The sequence below is a fragment of the Pan paniscus genome, chromosome 20 (assembly GCF_029289425.2).
Source record: "Pan paniscus chromosome 20, NHGRI_mPanPan1-v2.0_pri, whole genome shotgun sequence".
Classification (NCBI taxonomy): Eukaryota; Metazoa; Chordata; class Mammalia; order Primates; family Hominidae; genus Pan; species Pan paniscus.
The window spans coordinates 59,761,078-59,766,891 of record NC_073269.2 but is presented as its reverse complement, the minus strand read 5'-3'; the positions used below and the strand labels follow the sequence as shown (position 1 = coordinate 59,766,891).

Here is a 5,814-nt window from a genome sequence, read left to right as displayed (position 1 = left end):
ACCGCACTCCAGCCTGGGCAACAGACACCCTGTGGTAGAGAAAAACAGGCCGGGCGCAGTGGCTCACGGTTGTAATCCCAGCACTTTGGGAGATCGACGTGGGTGGATTACCTGAGGTCAGGAGTTCGAGACCAGCCTGGCCAACATGGTGCAAACCCTGTCTCTACTAAAAATACAAATAATTAGCCAGGCATGGTGGCACAGGCCTGTAATCCCAGCTACTCAGGAGGCTGAGGCAGGAGAATTGCTTGAGCCTGGGAGATGGAGGTTGCAGTGAGCCGAGATCACGCCACTGCGCTCCAGCCTGGGCCACAGAGCAAGACTCTGTCTCAAAAACAATAACAAGCCTGGACGCGGTGGCTCACGCCTATAATCCCAGCACTTTGGGAGGCTGAGGCGGGTGGATCACGAGGTCAGGAGATCAAGACCATCCTGGCTAACACAGTGAAACCCCGTCTCTACTAAAAATACAAAGAATTAGCCGGGCGTGCTGGCGGGCGCCTGTAGTCCCAGCTACACAGGAGGCTGAGGCAGGAGAATGGCATGAACCCGGGAGGCAGAACTTGCAGTGAGCCGAGATAGCGCCACTGCACTCCAGCCTGGGCGAAAGAGCAAGACTCGGCCTCAAAAAAAAAAAAAAAAAACAAAAACCAAAAAACAAAAAAACCCCAAAACTAAACAAAACAAAACAAAAAAAACTCAGAAGCCCAACATCATCCAAGTCTGATTATAAGCATTCGCTGCAAATTTATTACCAAGATCAGCATCAGCTTCAACGTTGCTTTTCTCAAACAGTAACACTCTAAAAGGATGCACTTTCTTTTTCAGAAAACAGAAAGCGCTTCCCTCTAGAGTGTCACAGCCTGAGGTCTTCTTGCTCCGGCCCTGTGGGTTTTTTGTGGGAATTTCCTTGACGAGGTTAAAATAGACACAAAAATAAAGATGCATTTATTTGTCCGGTTTGTGTGTTTTCTAGAATCCAGAACATAAACCCCTAAAAGGACCATCTCCAGTTCCTTCCCTCAAAGAATCAACAGGTTAGCCTTGTTCATCAAGGGGCAATCCTCCTGAGGTTTGTTCCCAAAGAGAAAAAGCAATGTCTACTACACATACCTTACCTTTAACCAAGAGAATTGGGCTGGATTTCTGGAGAACAGCAATGGATTTTGAGCCAAGTGTTCACGTGAGTTCCAGCACAGGGACACACAGTCCTCATGGGGGCATCCGAAATGGAATCTACGATGTTGAAGAATATACATTGTCGTAAACAAAAACATTCTCCTGGAGAGACCACAGGCTATGCTGTAAAAGCTCCTCAATAAAATTTGAACAGAAACACACAAGTACTGGTGGGACACGGTGGCTCACAGCACTTTAGGAGGCTGAGGGGGGAGGATCACTTGAGCTCGAGTTCAAGATGAGCCCGGGCAACATGGTGAAACCATGTCTGTAAAACAAATACAGAAGTTAGCCAGGTGTGGTGGTGCACGCCTGGAGACAGCTGTTCAGGAGGCTGAGGTGGGAGGTAGAGGGTGCGGTGAGCCAAGATCGCACCACTGCACTTCAGCCTGGGTGACAGAGCAAGACTCTGTCTCAAAAATAAATGAATAAATAAATAATAAAAAATACAAAAATTAGCCAGGCATGGTGGCACATGCCCGTAATCCCAGCTGCTCAGGAGGCTGAGGCAAGAGAATCACTTGAACCTAGGAGGCAGAGGTCGCAGTGAGCAGAGTTCCTGACACTGCACTCCAGCCAGGGCCACAGAGCAAGACTCTATCCCAAAATAGAGGGCCACTTAAACCCAAGAGATCTAGGTTGGAAGTGCCACCGCACTCCAGTTTGGGCAGCAGACACCCTATCTAGGAAAACAAAACAAAACAAAACAAATGCAAAACTTCAACATCATCCACGTCTGATTATAAGCATTCTCTGCAAATGTGTTACCAAGATCAGCGATGCTTTTCTCAAAGCGTAACACTCTAAAGGGAACCATTTTCTTTTCTTTCAGACAACAGAAAGCGCTTCCCTCTAGAGGGACACAGCCTGAGATCTTCTTGCTCCAGCACCGTGGATTTTTTGTTGGAATTTTCCTTGACCAGATTAAAACGGACACAAAAATAAGCACGCATTTATTGGTCCTGTTTGCATGTTTTCTGGAATCCAGAATATAAACCCCTAAAAGGACCATCTCCAGTTCCTTGCTTCAAAGAATCAGCAGGTTAGCTTTGTTTATCAAGGGGCAATCCTCCTGAGCTTTGTCTCCAGAAAGAAAAAGCAATGCCTACTACACATACCTCATATTTAACCAAGAGAATTGGGCTGGATTTCTAGACAACAGCAATGGATGGAGAGTCAAGTGTTCACTTGAGTTCCAGCACAGGGACACACAGTCCTGACAGGAGCATCCAAACTGCAATCTAAGATGTTGAAGAATATACATTGTCTCACACACAAACATTCTCCAGGATAGACCACAGGTTACACTGTAAATGCTCCTCAGTAACATTTGAACAGAGATACACAAGTACAGGTGGGGCGTGGCGGCTCACACCTCTAATTCCAGCACTTTAGGAGGCCATGATGGGAGGATCACCTAAGCTCAGGAGTTCGAGACCAGCCCTGGCAACATCGTGAAACCCCATGTGTACAAAAAATACAAAAGTGAGCCAGGTGTGGTAGTGTGTGCCTGTAGACACTAATTCAGTAGGCTGAGGTCAGGGGTGGAGGTTGCAGTGAGCTGAGATCACACCACTACACTCCAGCCTGGATGACAGAGCCAGACCTTGTCTCAAAAATAACCAACCAAACACACACACACACACACACACACAAATACCCAAAGTGATATAAGACTATTCTCTGTGCATAAAAGAGTATTTTGTGTGTATGTGATATTACATATATAAAAATATATGATGGCCGGGCATGGTGGCTCACATCTGTAATCCCAGCACTTTGGGAGGCTGGGGTGGATGGATCATCTGAGGTCAGGAGTTCGAGACCAGCCTGACCAACATGGAGAAACCCCATCTCTACTCTAAATACAAAAAATTAGCTAGGCGTGGTGTCACATGCAAGCAATCCCAGCTACTTGGGAGGCTGAGGCAGGAGAATCGCTTGAACCCAGGAGGCAGAGGTTGCCGTGAGCTGAGACTGTGACATTGCACTCCAGCCTGGGCAACAAGAGTGAAACTGTGTCTGAAAAAACAAACAAACAAACAAACAGAAAAAAACAAAAAAGAAAGCTCCATATATTGTATTCTCACAGGAAGTATAATTCCTACGCATATGTGCTTGCTTTGGCAATACGCATAAAAAAATTGAAATAACAAAGATTACCATGACCCCTGCACAAAGGTGACACTCAGATTCATAATGGTACCATATTTATCTATTTAATTCTTTTTACTTTTATTTTATTTATTTACTTACTTTTGATACAGAGTCTTGCACTGTCGCCCAGGCTGGAGTGCAATGGCGCGATCTCGGCTCACTGCAACCTCCGCTTCCTGGGTTCACACGATTCTCCTGTCTCAGCCTCCCAAGTAGCTGGGACTACAGGTGCCAGCCACCATGCCCAGCTATTTTTTGTATTTTTAGTAGAGATGGGGTTTTGCCATGTTGGCCAGGCTGGTCTCGAACTCCTGACCTTGTGATTCACCCGCCTTGGCCTCCCAAAGTGCTGGGAATACAGACGTGAGCCACCCTGTCTGCCCTACTTATTTATTTTTTGAGACAGAATCTCGCTCTGTCGCCCAGGCTAGAGTGCAATGATATGATTTCGTCTCACTGCAATCTCCTCTTCCTGGGTTCAAGAGGTTCTTCTGCCACAGCCCCCCAAGCAGCTAAGATTACAGGTGTAATTTTGTATTTTTAGTAGAGTCGAGGTTTTGCCTTGTTGGCCCAGCCAGCCTTTAACTCCTGACCTCAGGTGATCCACCTGTCTCAGCCTCCCAAAGGGCTGGGATTACAGGCATGCGCCACCACGCCCGGCCTATTTTTTATTTTTTTGAGATGGAGTCTCACTCTGTTGCCCAGGCTGGAGTGCAGCGGCGTGAACTCAGCTCATTGAAAGCTCGGCCTCCTGTCTCTACTAAAAATACAAAAATTAAGGCCGGGCGCAGTAGTTCACGCTTGTAATCCCAGCACTTTGGGAGGCCGAGGCGGGTGGATCACAAGGTCAGGAGATCAAGACCATCCTGGCTAACACAGTGAAACTCTGTGTCTACTAAAAATACAAAAAATTAGCCAGGCGTGGTGGCGGGCGCCTGTAGTCCCAGCTACTCGAGAGGCTGAGGCAGAAGAATGGCGTGAACCTGGGAGGCGGAGGTTGCAGTGAGCTGAGATCGCGTCACTGCACTCCAGCCTGGGCGACAGAGTGAGACTCCATCTCAAAAGCAAAACAAAACAAACAAACACACAAAAAACTCAAAACCAAAACAGAACTACACCGTCGTCCAAGTCTGATGATAAGCAGGCTCTGCAAGTTATTACCAAGATCAGCATCAGCTTCAACGTTGCTTTTCTCACACGGTAACACTCTAAAGGGAAGTGCGTTCTTTTCTTTTAGACAACAGAAAGTTCTTCCCTTTGGAGGATCACAGCCTGAGATCTTCTTGCTCCAGGACTCTGGGTTTTTTGGTGAAATTTTCGTTGACCAGGTTAAAATGGACAGAAAAATAAAGATGCATTCATTGTCCCTGTTTGCATGTTTTCTGGAATCCAGAACATAAACCCCTAAAAAAACCATCTCCAGTTCCTTGCTTCAAAGGCTCAGCAGGTTAGCCTTGTTCATGCAGGGGCAACCCTCCTGAGTTTTGTCTCCAGAAAGAAAAATCAATGCTGACTAGACATACCTTATATTTCACCAAGAGAATAGGGCAGGATTTCTAGAGAACAGCAATGGATTTTGAGCCAAGTGTTCACTCGAGTTCCAGCACAGGGACACACAGTCCCGATGGGAGCATCCAAAATGGAATCTAAAATGTTGAAAATGTACATTGTTATATACACAAACATCCTCCAGGATAGACCACAGACTAGGATGTAAAAGCTCCTCAATACAATTTGAGCAGAAACAAACAAGTAAGGGTGTGGCACGGTGGCTCACACCATTAATCACAGCAGTTTAGGAGGCCGAGGTGGGAGGACCACTTGAGCTCAGGGGTTCAAGACCAGCCTGGGCAACATGGTGAAACCTCATCTGTACAAAAAATACAAAAGTTAGCCAGGTGTAGGGGTGCATGCCTGGAGACAGGTATTCAGGAGGCTGACATGGGAGGTGGAGGTTGCGGTGAGCTGAGATCACACCACTGCACTACAGCCTGGGCAACAGAGTGAGACTCTGTCTCAACAACAAACAAATAAATCAATTTTTAAAATGCAAAAATTAGCCGGGTGTGGTGGCACATGCCTGTAACCCTGCTCGGGAGGCTGAGGCCAGAGAATTGCTTGAACCCAGGAGACAGAGATTGCAGTGAGCCAAGTTCCTGCCACTGAACTCCAGCCTGGGTAACAGAGTGAGACTCTGTTTCAAAAAGAGGACCACTTGAGCCCAAGAGATCTAGGTTGGATGTGCCACTGCACTCCAGCCTGGGCAACAGAGACACCCTGTCTCAGATAAAAAACAAAACAAAAACAAAACCCCACCATCATCCATGTCTGACCATAAGCATGCTCTGCAAATGTATTACCAAGATCACCGTCAACTTCAATGCTGCTTTTCTCAAACCGTAACCCTCTGAAAGAAAGCACTTTCTGGGCGGGCGTGGTGGCTCACGCCTGTAATCCCAGCACTTTGGGAGGCCGAGG

The 5,814-nt window shown here is 47.0% G+C and overlaps 1 pseudogene; it reads left to right on the top strand.

The window, feature by feature from the left end:
* Positions 1-3,293: 3,293 nt before the first annotated feature.
* On the top strand, positions 3,294-3,394 carry LOC112437946 (U6 spliceosomal RNA; annotated as a pseudogene).
* The last annotated feature ends 2,420 nt before the right edge of the window (positions 3,395-5,814 follow it).